Source organism: Natrix helvetica, assembly GCF_964273705.1.
Source record: "Natrix helvetica genome assembly, chromosome: 6".
In the NCBI taxonomy this organism is placed as follows: Eukaryota; Metazoa; Chordata; class Lepidosauria; order Squamata; family Natricidae; genus Natrix; species Natrix helvetica.
In genome coordinates, this window is record NC_138553.1 from 4,665,740 (window position 1) to 4,692,283 (window position 26,544).

A 26,544-nucleotide genomic window follows, 5' to 3' on the forward strand; every position below is an offset into this window, starting at 1 on the left:
AACAGTTGCTTTACTATTGCATTGTACTGTATGTGCCATTGCTGAAAAGTCCACAGTATCTAGTGGTGCTGAATGAAGCCTTCTAATTAAAGTTGTGAAGACGGAGTGTCTTTCATATTTCTATATTAACTTTTTGTATTTCTAAGCTGTCTTCATTTCATTCATTTCATTTTATTAGATTTCTAGACCGCCCCCTCTCCCTCCTTCTTCAGGCTGGTGTCTTTACCTTTATCCATTGATTAGGTTTATTCTATGGCACCCTTAATGATCAATCCCTTAAGGAGCATCAGTTGGCCAGTTGAGATTTCTTCAAGGTGCTTTTCTGTGTTGAATTTGTGGCAAGTTCATGTAAGAGTTCATATAACTCTGCTTGGAGCAGAGTTATTGTAATAATTGCTCTAAGCCAGGGCTTCAAACTCCCAACCCAAGGGCTGGATGCATCACTCTCTGGCCATGCCCACGCCTGGTTTAGTGAAGGGGAAAAACTCCCGATACATCAGGTGATGCCGCCGTGACGATGTGAGTTGGACACCGATGGTATCTTTTTTTAAAAAAAAAAATCCTACTCAGTGCTACGGTTTTGATAAGGCTGTGTCACAAGCGGAAAAGATAACGTGTCAGTTTGTGTATTAGTGTTTTAAAAATAGTTTCTCATGCAAACCGATTTGAAAATGATAAGTGTAAATGCTGTATGTTTTTTAAAAAAATATTCCTGGTCATTTGGTCTCAGCAGATGGGGCACCTGGCAGGCTGTGTTTGGACTCTACAGCGGAGCAGGATCAGATCTGGATAGGAGTTGGATGGGAGACCACTGGAAACCCCAAACTGTAAGACAGCCTGGGAAATTGAAAAACCATCGATAAAAAATGCAGTTGCAAACCACATGGTTAGTAGGAGTTGATTCAAAGGAGAATTTATATGGTTTATGGAGAAATAGATAAAATTGGGGTTTTAGCACATGAATACAGATTTAGTGAGTAAATGAATACATAGGAGCAAGTGGCAGTACAGGTAGTCCTCAACTTACAACAGTTCATTTAGTGACCATTAAAAGTTACAATGGCACTGAAAAAAGTGACTTATGACCATTTTCACATTTATGACTATGACAGCATCCCCTGTGGGAATTTGGATGTCTGGCAACTGGTTCATATTTATGACAATTACATTGCCCTGGGGTCATGTGATCACCTTTTGTGATTTTTCTGACAAGCAAAGTCAATGGGGAAGCCAGATTCATTTTACAACCATGTCACTAACTTAACAACTGCCGTGATTCACTTAACTGTAGCAAGAAAGGTCATTAAAGGAGGCAAAATTCACTTAATAATTGCCTTGCTTAGCAGCAGAAATGCAGAGCTCTGTTGTGGTTGTAAGTTGAGGGTTCCTGTAGCACATCATTCTCTGGAGTTAAGAAATATGCAGGCCTGGATGTGGTTGGTATTTAGAAGGAAGACCACTAGGAGATACCAGGTCTGAAACTTCTATTGCTTAATCAGAAGATGATATTTCCAGTCAATGGTAAATTGCTTGGCATCGTTGCCAAGAAAGTTAAGAGAATGGGCCAATGAAGTGATCAGAAGCTGAGAATGACATATGCCCTTATTTTATAATACCCATTGCTGTTCATGTTAGGGTCCACCCTGAACAGGAACATAGGAAGTGACTTTATATTGCATTGCACCACAGATCTAAAGCTTTCCTCTAATATTTATACTGAAGTGGACAATGGACTCCACATCAGTTAACCTTGAGTATTAGGCATTCATGAAATTTTATTTTATTATACATTATAATATTTATATAGCTACCTATAGTAACTTACAGCTGGATAACTAACTACAGTACTAAATGGCTCCCCCACCCCTGATAATATCATATGTATAATTTTTGACATTGTCACTGTTATGGATGCTGCTGACAAATATATATTTATTATTGGAATAAATTTCTGAATCTTGGTGATGTTATGCACTGACCTCACACTTCCAAGAAGTTTTCATTTATTTATTTTTGCTATAGATTCATACCACTAAAAGAGATAACAGCTTAATTGCCTCCATTTGGAAACATTTTCAAGCAGTGCGTTTATGTATTCCAAAACGTGTCTTCAATTCAGTGGGCCATTTTCCAAAAACGTGATGGGAAAAAGACAAAAGCAGTCTTTTGATTTATAGCAACCATAGTTAGCAAGGGACAAATATTTTTTTTAAAATTTCTTTTTGTTTTATAGAAAAACTTCTTTAATAAAGAACATACGTTAAGAAAATAATTCTGGCTTTCTTCCATGTGGTACTTTTTTGATATACCTGAAGATTGATATTATGTCTCCCCTCAATTTTTTTTTTAAATTCCAAACTGAATATATACAAGTCCTTCAGCCTGCCCTCAAGTCCCTTTATGTGAACCTGTTCTAATCTGTCATGATTCTTTTGAAAATGTGTTGTACATAAAAGAAAAACGTAGCATACATTTGTTTTTTTGACAAAAAGACTCAATAAATAAACTATAGCTAAGACTGCAGAAAGAATAACTACAACCAGCCTGCCTTCCATAGAGGACCGTGAAAGATGGCTGGGAAGACATAAGGCATTGAAGACCACAAGAATTGGACACATGGGCAGTTGTCCCCCCCCCCTTTGGCCATCACTCTACTGAGCACCTAATTTTCACAGTGCTATCTAATGTCTATACATATTTACCCATGTATTTGTCTGTAGTATTACCATTATCCTTATTATCTTCTTTACTACTTCCTCTTGTTGGTATGATGATATGATGATGATGATAATGATAATTATTCTGTGGCTTTGCATGTACCCAGAGAGCTGCTGCCCTAGAGAAAATTCCTCGTGTGTCTAAATGCACTTGGCCAAATAAAGTATTTGATTCTGTTCTTTTCTTTTCTGTTCTGTTCTTTTCTGTTCAACTCTACTCTGTCAAAAACATAGTGGGCACTTCTGGCAGTAAAGAGTTCCAAAGAGGGCATCCAGCTAAGAGGTTCTGAAGCAGTTCTAGTTATGCCCCTTGCATCTTTAAATACGAAGAGCAAATGAACAAAGATTTCTGAAGCTTTCAGGGGAAAGTTCATTCTTCACCATATAATATAGCATTTATTCTTTCTTCATTTGCTTTATTTAAGATTCCTCCGCTTGGACAGACAGAAGTCTTCCTTTGATAGAAGTCACTGCTGATTTTCTATCTGGAAACAGCTGTTAAAGTTCTACATTCAGAATATGGCTACTGTGCCCTCCCCTATCTTTCCAACATTCTTTCCTCCCCAGTTATGGTTGTCACACTCCATAAATCTTGGATTTATAAGTGGAATACTCAGATTCATGTGACTGCTTTGGAATGTTGAGTCAACTCTGAGTCAGAGCATTAAATATTAGAGCAGTGTTAAGACAAATGAAGGCTATAAAATAATAGATTCGGTGAAGGTCTAAGGTTCCATTGTTGTGAGCATCAGCTATCCTTTTCTCTCTTCAATAAACAACACTGGGATCAAATGTGATGTTAAGATTGTTCCTTGTGAGCCAACATGTGGTTTGATATGTGTTTGTCGTCTTGTGCTATGTAGATCCAGATATTGAATTATGATCCAGGTTTATATTTTAGTGTGTCACACAGAGGTGGCCAATTGTACTTTTCAATGAACCATGGTTAAATCAAGTCTGGCCTCGTGCATTGTGTAAATCCAGACTTTGCAACTAGTGAGTTGCTTGAAGTTATATATATTATTGAAAAGAGGATAAGATAGAAGGACATGTATTAACAGCGCTGTTCTGCCTATTTTCCTTAGTATTTCTGTGACTATCACTGTAACTTGAATCAACTCCTGTTATTTCATCTTTTATAGTCCAAGAGCTTCTTTGTCATTGAGGTCATTAAAGAGCTTGATTTTTAGGTATTTCTAAGCGCTAGAATTTCCTTGTGTAGGAAGCTCATTCTTCCTTAGCTGTCCTTAATTTTTGGAACGTATGACAGTTTTGCCTTTTAAGTAATCCGTTAATGAATACCTTGTTGCAGTTGTTATTTGACTTTTTAAATATAATTTTTAACTGAAAGTTTTAAAAGCAATAATAAGAATTAATATGAACTAAATAAAAACAGAAAACATGAAAGAAATATCTGAAAAAGTTTAAAATGCAATAAGAAAATAAAAAAGTGAAAGATACAAAGAAAGATATAAGGATATAAAGAAATAGCTTCCGATATTCTTACAGTAGTTAATAAGTATAGTTATATTTTATCCTTTCTCTCTGAACTTGCATCATAACTGTCTTCTTTTTATAATATTTCCTTTCTAATTGCCAAAACCATAAATCAGTAGCTCATTTTTTTCCAGTTTTACACAAAAAGTTAGATGTTTGCATCCACCAATAAATAATTAGGTATTGTCTTTTCTCTAATCAAAGAAGTCAGTTTGTCTGCTCCATCCAGTTTGCCCTGATTCTACCACAAATAGAGACTACAGGGTTGTAAAAAGGGAGATTTTTTTTAATTAAAAAAACCAGTTATCTTGATGGTGGCAATGATTTGCAGTTGTTCTCTTCTGTGAATCTTTGTCCATGTTCCTTGTCCAGCCTGCAGCTCTGGGTTTTCCTTATGGTCTTCCATTCGTGCACTGTACTGTAATTGGCTTGGGAGAAAGGAGGAAGAGTCGCAGCCTAGAGAATGGCCTGATAAGAGAAATCGGAGTCCAAAGGAAGGATGAGAATGGACAAATTGCTTCAGAAGGGACTCAAGCCAATTCTCTAGAAAGTAAAGGCAGTGGAGGAAAGGGAAGAACTTTCAGACTTGCAAAATTTTGTTACTGTAAAACCAGCTTTGGTCTTTATGGTTTCAGTTTCTCCTCCGGCGTATCTTAAAAAGCTGACGGGTACTAACCCTATGTGCAGACCTGTTAGGTTTTTTTTTTTGCTGTTGGCTAAGTCTTCTACATCCTGCTACGTGGTTGCAGTGTAAATTCACTTTTGCATTGAGCTTTACTGTACATTGACAAAAAGACTGATACCAAGAATGGCTGATAACGGAAAGTCCCTTTTCCAGTTCAGTTCCTGCTGACTTTCTAAATTTGTGTCGGCTTCTGGTAGCAGTTCAGAATTGGTTTGCCACTATCTACTTTGACGTCTACTTTTGTTCACAACAGTGTTGTTGCGTGGAGGCTAGCTAGTGTAATCCTATTTAATCTGCGAGAAAAGAAAATGTCTAAACAGATGTTATCAGGTGCCGACATGTCAGCTTCCTTCCAGAAAGGATGTGAAGAGCACTATTAGCGAACATACATGGGGGAGGGGTGTCTTAGTATATTTTGAGACCTGAGTTTCTTAGGGGGTCTGACGGGTGAGATTTTCTGAGCTGCTTTGCATGTTTTTGCACCCAAGTGGAATGCAAGGAGAATCCCTTGGGTAAATTAGGAAGCAGCTCCTAGATTAGAGTGATCATATCTGTTGTCTCGAGCACATTGGATTGTATGTGTAAGGATCCCATAGAATTAAACAGTTGTAAATAAAATAAAGTACATTTGAAGAATGATGGGTTTTTAGATTAGAACAGCTTTTCTCAATTTGATTTTTGCTGGGCTCTAGGGTTATAATTGGAACAAAATAAACATTATTTTTGAACTGAGATAATTAATATTCTTTCTAGGTGACTGAGAACCAAACAAAAAGGATTGGCTAAGATGATCAAAATAAACATCCACAGAAAAAGTGCTCTCTTTTCAAAAGAGCATGGACAATAATTATTGGAATATTAAATTGTACATTTTACTGACCATAGTAATGTGCTATAAGCTATATAGATATAGGCTTGAGAGCTGCCAATGATTTCAAAAGGTCATCTGGGGTAAACAGGTTGAAAAGGCTGGTTTAGAAGGTAATTTAAATACTGTTAAATACAACAGGGCTGCAGTGTTAAGTACCTGTCGCTAGATGGATACAAAGACCACAGTGTAGTGCAGTTGCATTGTCCCTTCTGCCTCCTTCCCTCCACTCCGTTTTAAAGCCTACTTCATAGACACCTGGAGAAAGGTGAAGTTTGCTGCGCTTGTGAAAGCAGTGTAAACTTTGTTGTGATGATATTATAATCCTTAGGAAATATGGTCTAGTAAATGTTAATAACATACCTACTTAAAATGACATCCTGCTTCTCTGTGAACTGGTTCAATCCATCTTTAGAAGTGATGTTCTGATACACTAGTGCTACAGTATTATACCTGGCCTTCATTAATCCAGTTAATCACCTGGATCATGGGTTCTTAACTTATATTTCTGTGAGGTTGAGTAGGAAAAAAATGACAACTTTGTTTTCACTAACCTTTGATGGAAATTTAGTGTTTCATTTGATAATGTATATAGGCAGCACAGTTACTTATGCCTTTCAATAAATCTCTTCAGTCTAAAATGATTATACCCTAAAATAAGGTAGTGCTATTAATTTAATGGGATAATGGATACATATTTTACTGTTATATATGCTATTTTTTTAGTATTTTGATAACTGTATTTGAGGATAATTGATGTACTTTGTAAAATAGTCCATATGCATTTTATTTATGCATTTAAATATATTCCTTATTAAACAGGGGTGCCTTGGATCTCATGATTCTCTTAAGAGGTCCATAGCATAAATAGGTTAAGAACTCCTGACCTAGCCTGACAATTACATTTTTCTGTATCACTGTTGCCACCTAGTGATTATTTGGATATTTGCAACTTAGATCTAATAGCCCATGATTTGCCATTTTCAGAGGCGAGACTGCCTTTTTTTAATGGCAGGTTTATACAAGACTCTATCCTTAAAGGAACTGTCCCATCTATTTTTTAAATCCACAGAAATGATCTTCTTCAGTTATTAATAATGATGCTATCCATTGAGTTGTCTTGGCAATTCTGTGGACCAACTACTCATTTTCCGATTTTATCTTTCTTTCAGTTGTTTTATGCTGTGGCTGGTATTGGTTTTGATGGTGTCTTATCTATGCACTGTGTTTTTTGGTGACCATGTTTCCTTTTACTGCTGATCACTCTGAGCATAACCAAGCATAACTGCCTTTTCCAATGAGTTGTACTCATGACGTGGCTAAAATAAGTACAATTGAATTTTGTGGTTTTTGCCTTTCAGCAATATACAGTATCTAGTTTTATATGCTCCAGTACTGGCTGGCTTATCACTTTTACTACCCAGGGAACGTGCAGGGGCCTTCAACACCACAGCTTAAGTGAGGTGATTCTCCCCCCGCTCCCCCCGTCTAGTTTTTTTCATGGTCCAATTTTCACAACTGTAGGTAACTATGGGAAACATGATAAAGTGGACTGACCTGCATTTAGTTTCCAAGCTGATGTCTTTGGTTTTCCGTATTCTATTCATCATTGCTGTATGACCCCTGATTCAACACTTTATTTCTAGACTGCATTTGCTGCTTCAATCAATCTGCAATCCTAAGAAATAATTGCATGCATTTTGATGTCTTCACTGTCAATTGTTATTTCAAATATTTCTATTCCTTGCAGTGATCATGAGCTTGGTCTTTTTTGACTGTTCAGGAACAGACCATTTTTTTTTAACTTTCTTATTTCATCCTTTTGATCAGAGATTTCTGAGAGAAGAGTTGTGCCATTAACATATTAAGGATTGTGGATGTTCTTCCTCCAATCTTTACTTCAGATTTTAATTCTTCAAGTTCCAGCTTCCTCACGATCACTTTGGTATATGTATATATTGAATCAGAAAGGTGAGAGAGAAAGGAGAGAAACCTTTGCCAGACTCATTTCTCTAGCGTGAACCAATCAGCATCTCCATATGGTGTTTGCACAGTGGCTTCCTGATTTGTGACAGCATGACTGCATCATGTTGACCAGATGTGTTGGCACCCCAGGCTTCTAGAGATTTCCACAACTTGTCATTATCAACACAATGGAAGGCTTTCTTGTAGTCAATAAAGCAGATGTAGATTTTTTAAAAATATATATTCTTGAGATTCTTCTATGATCCAGCATAGGTTTGCAATATGGTCACGAGCGCCATGACTCCTTCTGAAGCCAGCTTGATCGTCTGCTACTTATCTTTTGATGGCTGGTGCCAGATGATCTTAAGGAGAATCTTGCCTAAGATGAGAAATGAGGGCAATTTTGTGGTAATTGGAACAATCCTTGGAGACACTTTTTAGCAAGAGAACGAATGCTGTTCATTTCCAATCCTGCAACCATATGTTCATTTCCCAAATTTTCTAACACAGGGCTGCGATGGTTGTGGTGCTGTTGGCTTCGACAGTTCTTTGACGATGGTATCAACATTTTGGCCCTTGTTGTTTGTCATCAGTTGCCTCATTGTCCACACAACCTCCTGAAGAATGGCTGCTTCTATTTCTGCTTCCCTTTCCTCCTCATCCTGAGGAGGCTGGGCCTCTTTATTGCTGGCATAACAGCTCTTCCCTATATTCTTGCCATCTGTCCTTGACACCTTGTTGGTTCAGGCAGTTCTTTCCCTTGCTTGTTTGTGATGATGCTTTTATGAGTAGTAAATGGTGCTTGGATCCTTTTGACCGGTACAAATGGATTCCTGATGTGGCCCTTCATGCAGAGCTGCTTGCTTCGCTAGTCCTAGTAAACTTCATTTGTTTTTCCTTACTGTTCTGTTGGAATCTGCATTCAACCCCTTTTCTTCCTCCCATTTGCCTACTGCTTTTCTTCGTTGAATTATATTCTGATTAGTTTCATCTGGGAGCCACTTACAGTTTTTCCTCCTGCTTCTTGTATGTGTTCAACCGCTGTTTTAACGGTCGTTGATTGCAGAGGTGGTATTCAGCTGGTCCTTTCTGGTTTGGGCAAACTGGTAGCGGCAGCTGCATGCACAGACGCAGCACGAGTGAGTGAAGTGCGTGTGTGCACACGGTCACATTTGCGAACCGGTAGGGAAGGTAAGTGAATCTCACCACTGGTTGATTGAACTTGTTGCCACATTACGCTGGTCATCTTCCCAGCAGTGTCCAGCAGTTCAAACTCATTTTTCATCACAATTGCAAATGTGGAATTCAGACACTTTAGACACTTGGCAGCTGACTCATACTTATGACGGTTGTAGTGCCCCAGGGTCATGTGAACACCTTTTGCGACCTTCTGACAAGCAAAGTCAGTAGGGAGGCCAGATTCACTTAATAACCATCTTACTAACTTAACAATCATTCGCTTAACAACTGTAGCAAGAAAGGTCACAAAATGGGCCAAAATTCACTTAACAAATGCTTTGCTTAGCAACAGAAATTTTGGGCTCAGTTGTGGTTGTAAGTCGAGGACTACCTGTACTTTGTGGCCTGTAGGTCCTACCATTGGGCAGCATGTAGGATTCATTTGAAAATCTTTCCATAAAAATATCTTGGCAAGATTTTTACAAGGTAGGTCTCCAGGTCTTACCTCAACCTATCCCATTTATCCAGACTTTGGGTTCAGTTATTAATATGCAAAATTAAAGTATTTTAAATTTCTGTGCCACTGCAATTAAGATTCATAGGGATTGATTGTATTCTGCTAATCAGGACAGTGGTGGGGTTCAAATTTTTTTACTACCTGTTCTGTGGGCGTGGCTTGATGGGCGTGGTATGGCTTGCTGGGCATGGCAGGGGAAGGTTACTGCAAAATCCTCATTCCCTCCTGATCAGGTGGGATTTGGGAGGCAGAGAATAGATGGGGGCGGAGAATAAATGGGGGCCAGTCAGAGGTGGTATTTTACTGGTTCTCTGAACTACTCAAAATTTCCGCTACCGGTTCTCCAGAACTGGTCAGAACCTGCTGAATACCACCTCTGAATCAGGAGTAGCTGAGGGTTTTAAAGGCCTAGCTTTCTGCAAGGGACATTTCCAGCTCACTCAAACTTCCTTAACTTAGTTTTTTGATTAAATCTGATTTGGTTGTTCATTCAACATGCTACATCATAAACCAGTTTTTTTTAGAACTGTATTGCACTGAGTTGGTGTATTGAGACCCATTGAATCACAATGACTAAATTCACATGAGATGCTGAATCAGATTATGACTTAGCGCAGTATGTAAACCCAGCCATTGTATAGTATATGCAGCATATAATGAAACTATTTAAAGGTTTGAAAAGAGATAATAAAGGAACAAAATATAATGGAATGGCTTTTTTCTGTTGCTCTACAATTGGCAGCTTTGGTTGCAATGCTTCATCAAATCTGTGTCTTCTGTTAGTTCTACATCTTAGACTTTAAAGTCTGCTATGGTCATTGTATCATTTGAAAAATAGCTTCCAGTAATCAGTGAAAATTATTTTTCAAAGCAAGCTGTAAATAGTTCTTCAAACCCCAGATGATATGATACATTTTATTTTTGTGTAGCTGTGGGATTCTTTCCCCTCTCCCTTTGTATTTAATTGTGTTTCTCTCCTTTTCAGCTTCAAGAATGGACGGGTTCAGTTTTTTCCTCCTTCCAACTCATGGTGTCATCCTGAACAAAGCATTGTCGACTCACACTGAGGAAAAGATTTCGCCCAGGAAATAGCTGTGTTGTGGTTTCTTAGGCAACTACCTACAAAATCATTTTCAAAAGACAGAAGGCTGTTATAGAAGGCAACACATTGTACAGAATTACTTCGTTGTTCTTTGTTTTGCTTCCCGTCAAAAACATGTTCATTTTTGGCACTTAAAACTCCCTTTAAAATCCTTTAAAACTTTGGGATTGGCTGATCATTGGCTGAAAAGTTAACTGGAATCTCAGTGAAATCATCAAGACTGAGTGATCCTGCAGGAACAAGAATACCTCCTAATCACCTTAATTCCTCCCCCAGCTTCATTGGTGAGCAAACCTGAGGAAAAAAAAATGACCCTATAATTTAAAGCTAAATCCAACTGGGCATTTCTTTAACCTGGCTTGTTGATTTCCTCCAACAACAGTGCCATGAGTAGGACACCCATTCTAGAATTCTACCACTTTTGCAATTCAGAAGTTTATCCATTGACTATGCTAAAACATTTGGCTACAACGTGGGTCTACTGTTTCTTTTCTGCAAATGGTCACATATATTATTCATGTACTAAAATCTTTAATTCAGCCCATCAGTTATTTAATTTTTTCCCCTCAATCTTTTCCAAGCTGAAAGGATGGGTTCTTAGACTTACTTTAAGAAGGCATTGTTGTGGTTCAGGAGTACATGTCACCATATAATACTGCTCACCCTAGAGATGTATCCAGCTGCGTTGTTACCTTTATATAAAACAAGATATGGCAATCCAGTGGAACAGGTTTCCTGTTTTGTAGTTTGAAGGAGAGATGCAACCATTTGGACTATGAAGAAGCAGAACTAACTTGGAAGATAGCCGTCAGTTTTGGTCACCTTGTAAACAAACTCACAGTAAGTCTTTAAAACATTTCTCCTTAGAATTGCAAGCTAGGAAGAAAAATTGTTTGGAAATACAGTAAAAAGTAAAAGTAGCGTACTTGAGAAACGGATGTATTTATGAAGAACAGTCCATTACTTTGAATTTTTTGTCTAAGTGGTATGCTGCTGGAATTATTATTAATTACATTTATAAGGCTTCTCAACTCGGTGATTGCTAACACTTAGATTGCTTGGAATTTTCTGCTTGATTTCTGTCTTCTACTACAACTTCCCTCAGTGTGATGCTTCCAGATATATGTTCTGCTTAGCATCCCCAGTTAGCGTGCCTAATAGAATTCATCATGCAAACTGGGAATTCTGAAGTTGCAGACCCAGCGTATTTGAGGGGAGGCCTTGATAATCAGTTCATTTTGAATAGAGATGTAGAGTGGTACCTTGGTACTTATTGTTAATTGGTTCTGGAAGGCATGATGAGCACAAAAAATGCTAGGTACCAAACAAATTTTTCCCATAAGGAATAACATAGTCAGTCATAATGCAGCCAACACCGACAAGTTCTAGCTTGTGCATTGAGTACCAAACAAATGATGACGAATAGTGGGTTAAAATGTTCATGTCAGAATGTGTATTTTCTTCTCAGCTACTTAACATTTGCCAGAAATGAATTCTACCAAAACCGTTGTTGCTATTTTTACACAATACTGTAGGAGTCAAAAGAGAGAAAGCTGCTAATAATAAGGGCAGACGGAAATTGTGCTGGGGTCAAACCTCATTGCCAATCCTGATTTTATAAAGACCAGAATACCAGCTGAAGCTCCATAAAATGTGGGGTGAGGAGATTTTATGCTTTTTTTTTTTTTTGCTTTAGTATCATTGCTTTGTGTTCAAGGCTAAATAGCTGGAATTTTTCTCCTGTCAAGTCGTACACCGGAGGGTGTCAGCATTTTATGTAAGATTCAGATCAAATTTGGTATTTTGGGAATTGCCATCTGTGCTCTTTTTATATAAGGAAGGTTTGCTGCCAAGATTGGTGTACAATCTTATTAGGATTTAGCCTTGATTTGGGGTGGGGATTTGTTTGAAAAAATAATGATATGGCTATGTGATTGTAATAGCTAAGTGAGTTGCAGTGCAAAGTTTGCTATTATTTGTATCCGTCTTTTCTTTTACCACCTTGAGCATTGCTCCTAAATATTTCCGGAGAATCTTAGAAATCCATAGGACAGTGATGGCTAACCTTTTTGTTCTCGTGTGCTGAAAACGCACATGCGCATGACAGTGCCCACACCCATAATACAATGCACCCCCTTGCGCATGCAACCTCCCCCATGCATGTGACTCCCCCGCGCTCCGTTTTGGGCCTAGCAGGCCTCCTGAAGCATCCTGGGACCAAAAAAGGGGTGTGGGGAACGCCGCCCCCTGCGCTCCCCCCGCTCTCCCCCTGCATGCCTAAGCTGTTACAAGTGTTAGGTCAGCCTTGTATGCAGTTTTATTCCTCTCTAGCATTCATCTCCATTGTTCAGTGACGCATTTCCTGCCTCTCTAGGTTTTACCTCTATCTGCTCTTGTGAGGCATCTCCTGTTCCTGTTGAATGTAGATGGCTTGTATAGTGTTTTGCAGAGACCTGAAAATCAGCTGGCTGGCGGGAGTCTCAAGCACAAGCTTGGTGGAGCTGTGTTGGGCTACGGCTTGCGTGCCATAGGTTCGCCAACACGGCCATAGGAAAAGAGCTGAGCTGGGTTTATACTGTGGTGCAGGAAGTCCTCGACTTACAACACTTTAGTGTTTAGTGACTGTTCAAAGTTACAATGGCACTGGAGAAATTGACTTCTGACCTTTTTCATGCTTATCACCATTGTGGGACCCCCATGGTCATGAGATCAAAATTCCCAATGCTTGGGAACTTATATTTATGATGTTCCAGTGTCCCGGGATCATGTAATCCACCTTTTTACAAGCTTCTGACAAATAAAGTCATTGGGGAAGCCAGATTCATTTAATAACCGCGTTACAGCCTTAACAACTGCAGTGATTCACTTAACAACTGTGGCAGGAAACATCATAAAATGGGGCATGATTCACTTGACAATTGTCTCGCTTAGCAACAAAAAGTGTGGGCTCCATTGTGGTCGTAATTCGAGGACTACCTATGTAGCAAAAAGCACAACCTAAAAAAAAGGATATACTGATAATTTGTACCTTATCTTTCCTTGTTGCCTGTTGAAGGACAAGAAGTTCTTACTTGTTCATACCTGGATGTTATTTGCTTCAGAAGCTCTGACTTGCATACCCTGAATTTCAGAGATGAGGTGAAAGATCTTTTTGTGGCTGTACTTGCTTTGTGTTGTTGTGGGTTGCGAAGTTGTGTCTGACCCATCGCGACACCATGGACAATGTTCCTCCAGGCCTTCCTGTCCTCTACCATCCTCTGGAGCCCATTCAAGCTCACGCCGACTGCTTTGGTGACTCCACCCAGCCACCTTTATTCTCTGTTGTCCCTTTCTTATTTTGCCTTCCATCTTTCCCAGCATGAGGCTCTTCTCCAGTGAGTCCTTCCTTCTCATTAGGTGGCAAAAGTATCTGAGTTTCCTCTTCATGATCTGGCCTTCTAAAGAGCAGTCAGAATTGATCTCCTCCAGGACTGATCGGTTTAATTGCCTTGCAGTCCAAGGTGATCAAATACCTTGATAAGAATTTAATACAAGCCATGCTGGATTAGAGATAGGCTTGATTTAAAGATGTATGTGAGCTTTGCCTCACCTGCTGCTCTCCATGTATGGAGATATATTCTGAACCTATACTCAAAAACTTAGCCGTGGTTTGAAGTTAAAAGATTAGCTAGCTCTTTTAGCTTCAAACCATTGCTATCTTCGTTGTTCATTAATTTGTTCCTTTTCTGACTAATTGAAGTTGACTATTATGGCTATATGTTTAGGCATCAGGCATCTTCTGTACTGTGTTTTAAGCGCCAGCTTAAGATATTTTATTTTGTTTGAAAAGAGAGCCTTGTTGGTAGATTATTTTGACTTTGTTCTTTGAGAATTGTTATGAGAGTATAATTACTCCTCTTGTACATTGGTGCTTTCATTTTTGTTCTGCTACTCCTGCTTGATTTTTTTAATCTGGCAAACTAAATTCTATTCATTATTGCATGTCACCTGGGGGAGGAGAAACTAATCAAATTTATAAAGAATTGATTATAAAAAGAAAATAAATACTGCTACTTTATGACTCTTGTTTCTAAGCCCTTCTATATGCGTTGTGTTGCGTCCAGAGAAAGGTCCCACAGTTATTTGAGAATTGGTTCACAGAATTCAGTGGTTGTTACTTTTGAGTAGAATTATGTTGTGCTTGGATCAATTTCAATTAATGCAGCACCATTTTTAATTAACCCTTCATTGCAAGAACAAAAGAAAGCAAAAATATACACACTGGAAGCAGAATGAATTATGGAGAACATGCAAATGTAAATCTACATTTATAGAACATCTTACCAGAGAAATTGGCCAAGAAACATCCTTATTTACCTTCTATTGACTGGTGAAAAAAACCACTTAGTTTTCTTACTGTTTGGCTGCTTGCCATGCTAATGCTCATAAACATTTATTTAATGCAGTTTTCTATGGATTTTTTAAAACGAAGTGTTTTATTTGGGAGAAGGAAGGGCTTTTTAGGAGGTATATTTTATGGAAGCACTGATTTATTTCTTTTGTGTAGAAACTTGGCTGATACCTCAATGTAACAATAGAAACATTAATAATTATTCGGATGTGCAGGCAGGCCAGCCCAGTGTATAGAAGGCGCAATGAAAATAACGTTAATCGTCCTTGTTCTGCACTCCACTCCACTTCAACTGATGTCAGTTTTCTATTTCAGCTGAGCTTCTGGCACATGGTGAAAAGCTGTAAAAAAGAGAGCTTGAATTAAAAAAAAATCAAATGCCACAGTATGGTAAGGGCTCACATCCACTCTGCCCTTTAATTGGCACCTCCAGTTTGATTGTAAGTGATTAGTTGCTAAATTACTTATAAGCAAGTTTCTGACTTAGATAAAACGAGATTTTTGAATCAATGCTGGCCCCTTTAAGAAGGACGAAAATATGTGTTGCAATGTATCACATATATAATTTATGCTCTTTGGTTTCTCCTAGCAGCAAGTGAGTGGGTGGGTAGGGGAAACATATCCTTGGGAGGAAGGGAGCTGTTAAATCATTCGGCTGGTTCAATAAATCAATACCGTATGCATGAGTAAACCATTTTGACACAAAAGGATGTTTAAGATACAGTTCTGTGTACTTTCCCTCTTAAACAGAAGCAGGACTAGCCGCCTGCAAAAGGAAACACATGTCATCACAGCTGCCTCTCTCTCTCTTTTCTTCTGTTGTAGTCAAACTGAGAGCCAGGGTGGCCTCTTGAATAGAGCAGGATTGTGACATGTGAACCCTCCAGATGTAGCTGGGCTACAGTTCCAGAGTCACCTCAGCTCTGGTCAAGGATGAAGGGTGTTGAATCTCAACAACATCTGGAACTTTGCCAGTTAATCCCACCCCCTCCTCTTCCTCGAAAAGTACTTTAGTTGGACTAAAGGGATTGTAAGTTCTCAGAGTAGTTATGAAAATACAGATATTTTTCCGGATGTATAACTTCAAATGGGTGGCTAGGACTTAACCTGTTGGAATTGCTGTTGTGACCCGTCAAGAGGGAGAAATCTGTGGAAGATTCCTGGTTCACCATTTTAAAAAAAAGTTGGTGGGTGATGAGAAAGAAGAATCTCTGCCAGAAACCACAAAGCCAGTAGCTAGTTAGCACTGACTCAATTTCTGCATGTTGGCTAGGATTTCCATTCCATTTTTGAAGGACACCAAGCTGCATAAAGTGTTAAAAATGTTGCTATATGGATAGTATTCATTCAGTGATCAGTCATAACAAACGTTTCCCCTCCCCCAGGCAACAAAAAGTGATAAATCATGATTATAATCATAAAATATAATCATAAATCATAAGATACAACACTCAGTGATAGTCATAGAATACTAAATAAGCAACCAACATAAACCATACTAGAATACTAAATAAAACAATGTAAATCGTAAGCTACAAACAATAAAGTTGTAGTCATAAAAAGATAGGGAGATAGGTAATAGGAAGGATGAGGAGAATAATAGCAATACACAGAGTTTGACAGTGTTGTGGGAATTAGTTGTTTAGCAGAGTGATGGCATCGGGGAAAACTCCTTGTGTCTAGTTCTGGTGTGCAGTGCCCTATAGTGTTGTTTTGAGGGTAGAAATTGAAACAGTTTATGTCCTGGATGCGAGGGGTCTGTAGATATTTTCACATCCCTCTTTTTGGCTAGTGCAGAATACAGATATTATAATATATTATATTATACTTTATAATATAATGCCACTGGACTGCCTTCTGGGGTGTCTTTACTATTTCCAAATTTGGCATATAGCCTTGGGTTTTTCCTGGTGTTCTAGCAAATTACTAAGCAATGCTGCTCAGCCTTATGAGATTAACTGGGGGTAACCCAACAGAGATAAAGGATGGTTCCGTTTCGTAGATGTGGCTTTATATCTGGAGTCTACACAAGAATTGATTCTTCCTGTCTTGGTTTGCATGACATGTTGGACGATGTTAAGAAAATCTAATCAAATCAAGCCCTGATATGATATTAGGCTGTCCCGTAACCTGTATCATAATTCAGATTGAGATAATATGCTCAGCCAACTATGTATGGGGCTGTGTGGATATAGTCTCTCTGATACAGTAGCCAAGCGTATGTCTATGGAATCTCCCACATTGAAATGGGTAGAAGAACATTATTTTCATGTTCTTCAACTCCTGGTATTCAGATACAGGTAGTCCTCGACTTACGATCACAATTGAGCCCAACAAATTTCTGTTGTTAAGTAAGATATATCTTAAGTGAGGTTTGCCACATTTTATGACCTTTCTTGCCACAGTTAAGTGAATCACTGCAGTTGATAAGTTAGTAACCTGGTTGTTAAAATGGATCTGGCTTCCCCTTTGACTTCGTTTGTCAGAAGGCCACAAAAAGGGATCACGTGATCTTGGGGCACAGCAATGGTCCTAAGTATGAACCAGTTGCCACACATCTGTACATGCATTCCCTGTTGGCTCCCAGTTTCCTCTCAGTCTTTGGTCCAAGAACTGGCTTTGGCTCCTTAGGGAACTTTGTTGGAAAGCTTAAAACTACTCTTAATTCGACTATTTGGCTTTAATTCAAAAAATTACCAAATTTAATTAGCTGCGCCCCTCGGAGACCATTCTGACCGTCTCAGAGTGAGGTAGGAGAGCCGGTCCGGCATCTTCCCTCTTGCCGCAGGACCTTGGGAGCTCTGTCCGGTTCCTGGGCATGCGGGGGCAATGGGCTCCTTTGGGCAGCTCCGTGGGAGCAACTGCAGGCAGAAGCATCGGCGAGCTCAGGTTTTTGTCCCTAAAGGTAGCGTTCCTAGTCGCCGTGACATCTACCCTGCGCATCTCCGAATTGAGGGCTCTTTCATCTAAAGATGATCTCTGCCAATTTCACCAGGATAGGGTGGTCCTTCGCTTGGATCCCACCTTCCTCCCGAAGGTTAGCACTCCCTTCCACAGGGCTCAAGAGATCGTTCTACCTAATTTTTGTCCTTCTCCCTCCCACGAGAGGGAATGCCTTTGGCATCGCCTGGACGTCCGCCGCGCTCTGCGCATTTATCTCAGGCGCACGCCAGCGGTTCGCAGATCTGAGACCTTTATTTCATTTCAACCAGGCTCCTTGGGGGCCAGAGTCTCTTCTGCCACAATTGGCAGGTGGTTAAGACAGGCCATAGTCGCCGCTTATGAGGCATCAGGTCAGGCTCCTCCCTTGGGGATCATGGGCCATTCCACGCAGAGTGCTGCTACTATGATGGCGTGGGCCACCAGAGCCCTGTTCGAGGACATTTGCCGGGCGGCCACTTGGTCGTCCCCGACCTCCTTTATCCGGCACTATCGGCTAGATGTTTTCTCATTTGCGGAGAGGTGTCCTTTGGGTGCAGGGTTCTCCTGCAGGTAGCGGCTGTCCCTCCCCCTGGGTCTTAAGTATCCCTCCCTGTAAATGTGTCTTTTAAGTAGAATTGAGGGAGGGGTTACATCCCTCCCTAGTTATGCTGAGATAGCTAGCCAGGTGGAGTGTCGGGTGGTCCTGTGGTCTGTTTGTGTCTTGCAGCTTCTTCATTGGACCTCGAGAAAACTGGGAGCCAATAGGGAATGCTGGAACATTAAAGAAATTTCCCTCAGTCTTTGGACCAATCAGGCTTTGAGAATACCTATGCGTAACCCTCCCTCAATTCTACTTAAATGACACGTTCAGGTAAGGACCAACATTCTTTCCAGGAGGTAATGTCCCAACTGTCGGCCTTCTCTTGGACTTGCGCTCCAACCCTCTGAACCACTTTGTCACATGCCTGATCTCCAGGGACCCTCAAAGAAGGCTCCTAGTAGAGCAGGCCGTTCATCATCTGCTCCAGATTCGGGCCATTCAACCTGTGCCTCCAGCCAGGTGGGACGGGGTTTTTATTCTCGTCTCTTTATCGTGCCAAAGTCTTTGGGGGGGCTGGAGAGCAATCCTCGATCTCAAATTTTTAAATCGATTCATCAGATACAGAAGATTCAAAATTCACTCTCTCCTATCAATTCTGGAGGGTGTGCACAGACACAATCTCCTAACATCAGTGGACCTCACGGAGGCTTACCTCCACATGCCCATTCACAGGCGACACAGACGGTTCCTCCGCTTTGTCCATGCGGGCAGCCACTTCCAATATTGGGCCCTTCCCTTTGGGCTGTCGTCAGCCCGAGGGTTTTCACGAAACTTCTGTCAGTTGTAGCAGCCCAACTGCGTGCTAGGCCCATCCGGATCTTTTGTTACCTGGACAACATTCTTTTGTTGTCCAGGTCACGCAGCCAGGCCCTCCGGGATCTCCAGGACACCCTACAAGTGCTGCAGGAGGTGGGGTTCCCCATCAATTGGGAGGAGTCACTTCGTTCCCACCTCTCACCTGGTGCACTTGGGAGCCCTCATCGATTCATCTCAGGGGAAGATCATCCTGTCTCAGGAACACCAGAGCAGTCTCAGGGATTTAGACAAGGAGGTGTGAAGGAGACAGCGTGTCCCTCTTCTCCAGCTGTCTCAACTGCTGGGGAAGATGGTCTCCTGCTTCTCCATCGTCCCTTGGGCACGGCTTCATAGCCACTGTCCTCGGTGGTTTCTTCTGCCATTCCAGAAGACCAACAGCAGCTGTTCTCTAGTGAAGGTCAGCTTGACTCCAGAAGTTCTGCAATCTCTGGACTCGTGGATCTGCCCGGCCATTGCTCAGTGCTCCCTCTTCAGGGAACCTCCACATCTTGTAGTTATGACGGACGCGGGTTTGACAGGTTGGGGAGCTCACCTGGAGGATCAGGTAGCTCAGGGTCTCTGGTCCGATTCCTACCTATTCCACAGTATGAATTGGCTAGAGTTGAGGACCATCCATCTGGCCCTCCTTCATTTCCAAACCTCTCTTCGAAACACATATGTGCTAATTTGGACAGACAACACTACAGCCAAGGCGCATGTCAACCGCCAAGGGGGACGAGAGCGATATCTCTCATGGAGTCTGTCTTTTGTCTGGGAACCTGGCTGGAAGCCAACCTTCTCTCTCTCCACACTGAACACATCTCGGGGTCCGACAACACCAGGGCAGACTGGTTGAGCCGCACAACTATCAATCCGGCAGAGTGGAGCCTGAATCGTCGCATTTTCCACCAGCTGTCATCCAGGTACGGGACTCTGACTCTAGATCTCTTTGCAACGGCATCCAACAAACAGCTGCCCAGGTACCTGTCTCGCTACACAACACCAGGTGCGGACAGAACGGACGCTCTACAGTGCAGGTGGCCTTGCGGTCTCCTGTACGCCTTCCCTCCCTTCCCCCTGATACAGAGGGTGATTCGGAAAATGATAGAGGAGGAGGCCGGGCTCATTCTAATCGCTCCCCATTGGCTGCGTCGACCATGGTACGCATACCTGGTTAATCTTTCCGTGAAATCTCAGTGGCTTCTCCCAATGATACCGTCCCTTCATCAGGGCTCCATTCACCATCAGGGCTCCATTCACCATCCCGACCTGTGCTGGCTCCGCCTAACCGCTTGGAAGCTGAGCGGGCGCTCTTGAGAGCGGCTAACCTTTCCCAGACAGTAATTCACAGGACGGAAAGCGATTGTTCAGCGCACAGCAATCTACTTATCTCCTTCGTCAAGAAAAGCGGGAGCATGCTCCTCAAAGGCGATGACATCCTTTGGTAGACTCACTTCTATTGGTTACTGACTGAGTTAACCCATGCATGACCGCTGTCTCCACCTGCCCATAAAAGGGGCGTATCAGGTGAGAACCAACACCCCAATCTACGGGTAATCCTCATTTAGCAACTGCCTCTTTTAGTGATCATTCAGCACGGTGATGAAAAAAGTACATTGCATCTATGACCTTCATAGATCTGAAAAACAAACAAAGGCTGAAATAAGATTTTAAGCACAGTGGCAGTTTCACTTAGTGACCACGAGCCGGCTTAGCCTAGCACAGGGCTGTCAAATTCCTGGCCCACAGGCCAGATGCGTCACATCCTGGTACCCCCATATCCTGTTTGGGGAAGGGGAAAACTGGTGAATAAGTAGTGACATCTTTGTGATAGCAAATTCCGCAGCTGAATTAGGTACTCTGTATATCTGACTTAAGTAAGTTACATTCTATTCAGCTTCCCCTTAATAGCCATTGCTTGTGAGTTTTATAATGCTTGGCTTTTCTTCAGGATACTGAAAACAGAGTCCCAGTGGATCAATAAATAATTCTCCATCTCTTTTTTGCTTTCTACCTACAATTCATAATGCCTGCGCTCTTGTTATTTTTATTTTTATTTTTTTCTTCTTTTTTTTCTGGCCTTAAGACTGCTTTGGCAAGATATTAGAATAATAATGGATTGTTTTGGAAAATGTTCCTGCTGTGTCATAGTACATTCCGAGAAGAAAGGAAACAATGATTTATATTTCACCATTAAAAAAAAAAGAATGCTTCAGTTGCTCTCAGTGCTGGATTTTCTTTTTCTTTTGATTAAGAGAACATGTACTTGTTTTGACTGGGATTTTGTTTGGGGGGTGGTGTGAAAATAATTACCAAGGACAGTAAATGAATATGACTCAGTATTCTCTTTAAAACTAACCATTTCCCCAATATGAAAGAGGGCATGGACAGATTGGAAAGAAACCATTGTGGTGCTTTCTTTTCTAAGTTGCTGCTCATACAAACTTTTTTCGATCCACATTTCTGTGCTAGGTCTCTTCCTGCCATGCAGCCTGCGCTCTGAGTTAACTTGAACCAAGTCTTCTTATACAGCTAGGTGAAATTGATCTGAGGCTGTTCAGAAAATCTCACTGTTGCCCAGTCTTGTTCCACACACATTTCTGTCCAAGTGCCCTCCTGCTTCCTCTTGATTTAACAGTAGTTTACTATTTCTATACGTAGCAGAGGAAGGGACCGGAGTAAGGTGGCTTTATATATGACCAAAAATTGTATCTTACTCAGATATTCTGCCCAAGTTGATCTAGCATGTAGACTAGCCTGCTGTGAATAACAGAGTTAGTGGTTTACCCAGTCACAATCTTGGTTGGCAACAGTAGTCAACATTCCCTTAAATTCATTTTTACTTCTGGAAACCACAAAAGCAGCAATATGGAAGTGGTTAGCCATTCCTTTCTTTAAAGTTTTTTTTTTTTTTAACTTTCAAGGCTACAATACTGTACAACCCTGGTATTTCCTGGTGACCTATCCAAATATTAAACCAAGCCCATCTCTGCATACTTTGTCAGCCAGCCACCTGGATAACATTATTAGCATTGAGCTGAAAAATCTTGACCCTACATTCTCAGTAGCTGCTCTTCATTGATCAAAGTTCACTTTTCTGCCCTAGGTAAAGCAAGTCATACTTTTTAAATGTGGAAGAGAGGGGTTTTGTGTGCCAGGAACCACAAATATATCAGGAGGTTTTAACATTTGCTTTCAGGCACTTACTCATCTTGGTGTCTTTTCAGATGCAAGACTCTTTCCTAGTCCTCCTGTTGTGAAATCACTTGGCATGAGAAACAAAGTAAGATATTTTGCACAAAGGGACGTGGCCTGTTTTTGTCTTTTCTGATCGGTATCAAATGTGTTCTTGACCCCATCTAGGCACTGCATTTTCTGTTCCCATAAAAAAAAAATTTTTCTTAGTAATGTGCACTTGATTTATGGAGGAAATGGGTTCATACAGATATCAGAGCACCAATTTAATGACATAGAATGCAACTCTTTGAGATTAATAGCTCAGTGGTTATGTTCTATGACAGGTTCACCGTCATAACTCTAATCAAACTTAGCATCGTGCTGAAATGAATCTACTAGCATGTAAGATAAATTGAGTCAGGAAAGATTTCATGCGGCACAGCATATCTATGCCTTAATTTTCTTGTTAAACCTAATATATGTTTCTCCGTTCAGCATGAAGCTATTCTGCTAATCAGGCACCAGTTTAATTTGTGGCAGAGGAATTGGTTTGCCATTTTATCTCAAAAACAAACAAGAAAACGAATCCTGCATCTCTTCAGAATGTAGTACGAAAACAAGAGCCAATTTTCACCTGCGTGTTTTAATTGTTCGGATATTTTTGCAGATTTCTGCCTATTTGTTTTTGTTCTGCTCTTGGTACGATGTCTGGCTTCCAGCTCAATAGCGCAAATAAAGCTCCCACTGGTGGCCTTGGTTACTTAAGAGATAACAGAGGGTAGAACATTTAGTTGTGTGTGCCAACATTTTTAAATAAGAAAAGCAATGTGGTGGCCTTGAAATTGTCTTGTGGAACATGAGAAAGTACATGTTGTGATTGTACAATATAATAAGGTATAAACACCATTATTTTGTTGTGTTGGTTGTTTCCATGTTCTCCCAACCACGTTTAAAAGTTACAGGATCTGTTTTGTTCTACTGTACATGGTAAAGTGAGAAGACCAGCCAAAATTGCATTCTTTCTTACCCACTGTCTAAAAAAAATAAAAAAAATAAAAGCATTTAAAAGAGAGAGAGAGAGAGAGAAATGATAATAATTCAGCACATATTCAAATGAGTGCAACACTCTAGTTTCCTTTCTTCTGAACAGTTTTTCTGTGCATGGTCAAAGACACTTTTCCCATTAGGAATTTAAGTAGTCAAAGCAAAGGCTATTTTGCTGCTTTTGGTGAAAGTCCCTCCCTCCTACTGCATGTAGCTCCATATAGGCAGAATCAGTTTTGGATAGTTTGTTAATCCATACAATTCTGGGAGAAAGCAGTTCAGCCAGGCAAACTAAGGTCTCAATTATGTCTGCCTGCCCGCCGCCCATCCATCCATCCATCCATCCATCCATCCATCCATCCATCCATCCATTTATCTTAGCAGTCCATCTCCTTCAGATATGGGCTCTAGGCAGTGAGGTCCTCTTCCTAACTTTTGGGTGGCAAACCATAAACAACCTCTCATTACAGAGCCAAATAGTTTAAACAGAATCCCACCTTTCCTGCAATTTGAATCCATTATTTTGTGCCTTGCACTTTGTGAGCTATAGAGAACAGAAGTGACCCGTGTAACAACTTGTCCGGTAATTGAGTTGCTATTATATCTGTTCCCCAGTTCTTTTCTTCTCAGGGCTAAATATTCTATTTCCTGCAGTCTTTATTCATAGGGCAGTTTCTAATCCCTTGATCGACCTTGGCCTTCTTTGAACCTGTTCCAGTTTTTTCTGAATAATTCCCAAAGCACGCACCCAGAATTGGACATAGAACTTCCGCTGGAATCAGTTTTAAATGAAGTCAGACCATCTGAAGAATATGGGGTGAACTTGATCTGTTTTTTTAAAAAATAAAAAAAAATATTATACTTGTTCTGTAAAGAACACTTGTGTTCTGAAGATACTTAAATAGGGTGATTTAAGTGCGGTGATCTACTCATAGGCTGCACGCTTAGAGGGAGAATTCCTAGTATTTCTGATGCATTCCTGGGTTCATCCCTTTACATAACAAAGGATGACCTTTAATTAAATGAGCTTGCTCAAAATGTATTTTTGTGTAAAGTTTTTCTCAATCTCCCCACATCTGCTGATACTGATGAGGGAGGAGGCATTTTTGGCTGCAGTATTTCTTACGTGGGATGCCCTCTTTGGGAGGGCTGACAGCAATGTAATGGACGTCTTTGAGATTCCAAGTCTTTAATACACTTGGGCACTCCAAGAGAGTTTTGTACCTTCAGGTAGTCCTCAACTTACAACGATTCATTCAGTGACTGTTCAAAGTTACAATGGCATTGAAAAAAGTGACTTGTGACCATTTTTCACACTTTCGCCTGTTGCAGCCATCCCCGTGGTCGCATGATCAAAATTCAGACGTTTGGCAGCTGGCATGTATTTATGTCAGTTGCAGTGTCCCAGGGTGACACTCACTCCTCCCTCCCTTCTCCCCTCTCCTCCCTTCTCTCTCCCTTCTCCTCTCTATCCTCTCCTTTCTCCTTCCCTTCCCTTGATATTTCAAAATAGCCAAAGGAAGCATCTCCTCCCTATTTGCATCAAAGCTACTTCCCAGTGCATAACATAAAAGGGAACAGATTGACTCACCAAAAGAGTCAATCTCTTTAGAGTCACCTCTTCTGGGGCAATCTAGCTACCTGAGGGCAGTGTTCTTTTTTAAACTTGGGAAATAGGTGGTCGGATCTCTGCAGCTATTTCAGCAGAGCGGAAATTTGGCTGTCCTGGCCTGCAAAGAGAGCTGGCAGGGCAGCGGTTAGCTTCCCAGACTCCTCTCCAGATGGTTGCTGGTGAATGAAGAAAGAACATTAAATTCTGTGCTGTGTTTGTACTTGTCCAGCCCGCGTGGAAGAAACAGATTGTTCCGTTGCGCTTGCTAAGATCTGTTGTTGCTTACTACAATAAGAATGCAAAACATTTTATCCCCTGATATTTTAATTCACCTTGCAAAACATAAAGAGGTATCATGAAAGGAACTGCCTTCTCCCAAGCGCATCTGCCTGTGCCAAATGCTGCCATGGAGGAATTGCTGCAGGCCCCTCATTCAGACATTGCCATCTTATGGGACCTGGCTGGCTTGCAGTGTAGAATGATCCCTTCCTCCCCTGATATAGGTCAGGTCACACACTTGCTTGCCTTTAGAAAATCTGCCAAAATCTGCCCCCCCCCCCCGAGCATTTGAGAGGAGTCCCACTTAGTTGGGGGAGTCCTCCATTAATTGCCTAATTATCTTCTTTGGTTATTATTTTGAATGTTATACAGTTAATCCTCAACTTACGAAACCAATAGAGGAGAATATTTGTAGCTCAGGGTTGAAATGAAGGACCCCTCACTTATGACCACCATCGAGCTCTAAATTTCTGTTGCTAAGCGAGACAGTTGTTAAGTGAGTTTTACGACCTTGTCACAGTAACATGGCTGCTAAGTGAATCCGGCTTTCCCTTTGACTCTGCTTGTCAGAAGATCACAAAAAGTAAATCGCATGATCCTGGGACAATGCAGCCGTTGTAAATATGAACCAGTTGCCAAGCACCTGGATTTTGATCATGTGACCGTGTGACTCCTGCAGCGGTTGTAGGTGTGAAAAAGGGTCACTTTTTCAGTGCTGTTGTAACTTCGAATGGCCATTAAACAAATACTTGTTGTTTGTTCATATTGGCTTGTTCTTTTTTTTTTTTTTAACTTTGCATAGTTTTTTTTCTAGTTTGTTGTTTGTTTCTATTGTATACTGCCCAGAATCACAAATACAGTGGTATCTCATCGTTAATTGGTTCCGGGAGATGCGATGAATATCAAAAATGATGAGTACCAAAAACAATTTCCATAAGGAATAATGTAGTGAGTCACAAGGCAGCCGACACCTACATTTTCTAGCTTGTGCATTGAATACCAAACAAACGATGAGTACTGGGACAAAATGTTCGTGTCAAAATGTGCTGAGTACCAAATTTGTTGTGTTTCAAAGCAGTTGAGTTCCAAGTAGAGGTGGTATTCTGCCAGTTCACCCCAGTTTGGGCAAACCAGTAGTGGTGGCAGCGGCGGGAGGCTCTGCCCACCCGCCCAGACATCATCACGGACGCCCTG

At 40.8% G+C, this 26,544-nt stretch overlaps 1 long non-coding RNA gene across 4 annotated transcripts in view; it reads left to right on the forward strand.

The window, feature by feature from the left end:
* Positions 1-26,544, forward strand: part of LOC309394176 — a 108,855-nt gene that overhangs the window by 11,160 nt on the left and 71,151 nt on the right. For 2 of the 4 annotated variants that reach the window (XR_014175702.1, XR_014175703.1), the window contains exons 1-2: positions 737-886; positions 10,414-11,370. This is a non-coding gene — a long non-coding RNA (uncharacterized lncRNA). Of the gene's footprint in view, positions 1-736; positions 887-10,413; positions 11,371-26,544 lie in introns of those variants that run through there. The other 2 variants (XR_014175704.1, XR_014175701.1) reach the window with 2 other exon arrangements.